Genomic DNA, 4207 nt, shown 5'->3' with positions numbered 1-4207 from the left:
TTTTTTACCTTGAAGGATGAGGCATGGATCCAGACTTAGTAGGGAAAAGAGTTCCAGAAAAGGAGTCAAAGCCTTCTCTGTCCTGTTTGGAATGTTGCCATTGTATTCAGAGGAAACTTACTTATGTGAAATCCATTTTGACCTGTCAATAAATACTTTTAAAATTATTACTACTGAATGATTCAGGGGGGTTTAGTAAAATAAAGGCTTTCACTTAATTCATAGGAGGGTAAATAAGCATATTCTTTTTTTAAGTAAAATAGAGTATTCCAGTCACTCTAACTGAATGCAAATAAATATTTAGTTTAAGCAACAGTCCCTTGTGAGTCTAATTAATAAGCCCAGTCTTAGAGTACACTGACAGATAAATGGAGAAGCAGACCCTCTGAGACAGGAACTATGTAGCCGCATGGTCCTTTTCTTTCTCTGTTTTGGTTCTAATTGCAAGTAGTCTCATCCTTGATTATCCATCTTATACATATGCATTATTTCACACCAAGGGAGAATTTCCAGATATTTTGGAAACCCCAAATATTTTTTTCTTGTTTGTCCTGGTTTTGATCTATGCGGATACTAATAAAACCCTTAGAACCATCCACTCTGTTTCATGCCAATCTCATGTAATCTTTCCACTTTCCTGGGAGTGCCCCAAGGATGGTCAAGAGCCCTTTCAGGCAGAACAAGTACTGATTAACAAGCTGCAGAGCTTGCCATGAAGTGACTTATTTTGTTTTTTCTCCTGGACACTAGGAAAGAAGTCTTCCTGTAAAGGCTGCTTTTGCAACCTTGTGACTTTCCTCCTAGGTAAGTCAGGAAAGTTATGGTTCATGGCTTTAGTGACGAACCGGTCCTTTCTAATAAAGAATCCATTTGTTTCTTGATTTTCATCCTTCGTGATGGGCACTCAGAGCTGCCACTTTGGAGAGGAGCTTCATTCATCCTGTGTGCCGTAAAGGCCTTGGGTGAGTATTTCATTGTAAGATGGGGACAATACCTATCTTTCAGAGTTGTTGAGGAAGGAAAAGAGAACTTACCAGAAGGACTATAACAGTGTGTAGCACATAGCAGACACAGTAAATCTATATTTACTCATTCCATTCTAGATATTGCACAGTTGTTTGCAATCATCTGCATTGAAATCCTGATCAAACTATCAGTTAATCACACAAGGCAGAGTGTTTCCTGGTCACCATTTGAATACCCACAATGCCTGGCCTTCTTTAAGTGAGGAAAAAAGAGAATTTAATTTCAAAGTTTGGCCCTCATCTCATATTTGCTTTTTATTTATGAAAATAGAGTGCTTGTCCATGTAAATATCTCTGAAAGAATGTCAGGAACCTGATAACCTTAGTTCCCTGGAGAACTCTGGTACTCAGAAACAGAGGGAAATATTTCTCACCTTGAATCCTTTTGTCCTTTTAAAAAATTTACCATTGGGCTGGGGATGTGGCTCAAGCAGTAGCGCGCTCGCCTGGAATGCGTGCGGCCCAGGTTCGATCCTCAGCACCACATACCAACAAAGATGTTGTGTCTGCCAAGAACTAATAAATAAATAAATAAATAAATAAATAAATATTAAAAATTATCACTCTCTCTTTAAAAAAAAAGACTTAAAAAAATTTAAAAAATTTAAAAAAATAAAAAATAAAACATTTACCATAGGCATGCATTACCTCAAAAAAGTGTTTAATGTCAGAAAATCTCCCCAAGTTAAACCAAACTATCTTGTTAGACACATTTGTAAAAATGTGTTATGTAAAGGTGAAATATACTTAATAAAAATTGAAAAAAAATGATCAAACAGACTAAGAAATACACATGAAAACAATGACATCTTTGTAATTTTAATTGCAGAGAGGTAAAGAATAGTATTCCAGGGCAAGGGAGGGAGAAGGGGAGGTTCACCGAATTGGACAGGGCAGAGTGCCAGGAAAGGAAGAGGAATGGGAATGGGAAAGACAATAGAATGAATGGGACATAACTTTCCTGTGTTCACATATGAATACATGACCAGTGTAACTCCACATCATGTACAAGATGGAATAAGTTACTTACTTACACAAAAATGGAAACTTATACTCCTTGTATATACAATATGTCAAAATACATTCTACTGTCATGTATAACTAAAAAACCAATTTAAAAAATTTTAATATAGTGCAAAAAATAAAAAAGAATAGTTTCCCATGTTGGCAGGGGTGTGGACTGTTTGTCTTGGTGTAGCAAGTGTGGAGTCTTCTTGCTCTTGGTATGACAACACATTAGTAAAAACCTTTCTAGCAGGCATTCTGTGATTTGTTTCCAAAGTTAAAAGGTGGTTAATTAAAATCATTTTAACCAACATTCTAGGAATTTTTCCTACAGAAGTACAGATGGTCCCCAACTTACTATGGTTCAGCTTAATGATTTTCCAGCTTTACAATGATGCAAAAGCAATACACATTCAGGGGAAACCACATTTCAAATCTTGATCTTTTTCAGGATAGCAATATGTGGTACAATACTCTCAAGATGGTGGGAGGGACTAGGGAAGAATAGAAGTTCATTGGATTAGACAAAGGGGAATGAAGGGAAGGAAGGATGGGAATAGGAAAAAGAATGAACTGGACATAATTTTCCTATGTTCATATATGAATGCAAGACCAGTGAAATTCTACATCATGTACAACCACAAGAATGGGAGCTCAATTAGAATAAGTTATATTTATTCCATGTATGTATGTCAAGATACACTTTACTGTCACGTATATCTAAAAAGGACAAATTTTAAAAGTTGAGGAAAAAAAGATGTTGGGCAATGAAAGCTGTCACAAGCCACAGCTCCCAGTCAGTCATGTGATCAGGAGAATTAGCAAACAATGTGCTACAAGTATTCAATATTGCCAGCATTTTGGTGGACATAGGTATTCAATAAATTACACGAGATAGTCAATAGAGATAGTCAATATTATAAATAGGTTTTGTGTTAGGAAATCTTACCAAACTATGGACTAATGTAACTGTTCTGAGCATATTTAAGGTAGGCTAGGCTAAACTACGATGTTCGGTGGGTAAGAAATGTTAAATGCAGTTTTGACTTAATATTTTCAACTTATGGGGCTGGGGATATAGCTCAGTTAGTAGAGTGCTTGCCTAGCATACACAAGGCCCTGGGTTCTAATCCCCAGCACCATATTAAAAATATATATATCTGAACAGATCTCTCTCTCTCCCCCCCCCCTTCTCCCTCTCTCCCTCTCTCTCTCCCTCTCCCTCTCCCTCTCTCCCTCCTCCCTCCTCCCCTTGCTTTCCCTCTCTCTCCTTCATGCAATGCCTGAGTCTCTTTCCTCCACCACCACATTCTTCCACCATGATATTCTGCCTCACCTTGAGCCCTGAGGAATGGAGCCAGCCTTCTATGGACTGAGACCTCTGAAACCATGAGCCCTCAACTTATGGTGGTTTTTTTTTTCAGGACATAATCCCATTGTGAGTTGAAAACATCTGTAATCAAAAAGTGTGCAGGTGGGGCTGGGGTTGTGGGTCAGTGGTAGAGCACTTGCCTAGCATGTGTGAGGCACTGGGTTCAATCCTCAGAACCACATAAAAATAAGTAAATAAAAGTAATTGTGTCCATCTACAACAAAAGAAAAAAAAAGTGTTCAGGTGTATGTACGTGTTTGTGAGCTGCAGTATTGTTTACCACCTGAATGTCCAGGTGTTGGTGGGGACTGGATTGCCAGTCCTTGCTGTCCTCCCTCCCCAGCTATAGGTCATCTTACCACTCTTTCCAAATAGAGCAAGGGGTCATAGGTGGGTCGCATCCAGAGAAGGGAGGCTTTGGGATCACCCAAGCTTAGAATAAGAGAGCAAAACTGGACTTTGTTCCTATATGGGCCAGATAAGTGAATCAGGGCCATGAAAAACGGTGGGTGAACATTAAAGTACCTCATTTTCTAGAGATTCTGGTCTTGGAGTGTCTTCAGAAGGGAAGGGCAGAGCTTGTCCATGCAGATGGTAGCTGGCTGCTCTCTTTAGGTCACAGGAACCTGATTACATTCTTGTCTCCAAGGCTAGGTGAGAGCTGGGGAGCTGAGCACGCAGGAATCGGGGGCTTCCTTTTAAAGGCCCTGCTTGACAATTTGATATGTGACCAGACCATGGGAGACTGCAGCTTTCCCCCACCAGTAGAACCTTTAGGTGTCTCTCTACTTGACCCAAGGCCAGA

The 4207-nt window shown here is 39.3% G+C and overlaps 1 long non-coding RNA gene across 1 annotated transcript; it reads left to right on the top strand.

Moving 5' to 3' along the window:
* Window positions 1–758: 758 nt before the first annotated feature.
* Window positions 759–3424, top strand: LOC144257039 (uncharacterized). The gene is made up of 3 exons (XR_013344352.1): window positions 759–804; window positions 909–962; window positions 3373–3424. It is a non-coding gene; the product is annotated as an uncharacterized LOC144257039 (long non-coding RNA).
* Window positions 3425–4207: the final 783 nt, after the last annotated feature.

This window comes from Urocitellus parryii, chromosome 9 (assembly GCF_045843805.1).
Source record: "Urocitellus parryii isolate mUroPar1 chromosome 9, mUroPar1.hap1, whole genome shotgun sequence".
Taxonomy (NCBI): domain Eukaryota; kingdom Metazoa; phylum Chordata; class Mammalia; order Rodentia; family Sciuridae; genus Urocitellus; species Urocitellus parryii.
This window is presented reverse-complemented; position numbering and strand designations above follow the sequence as displayed.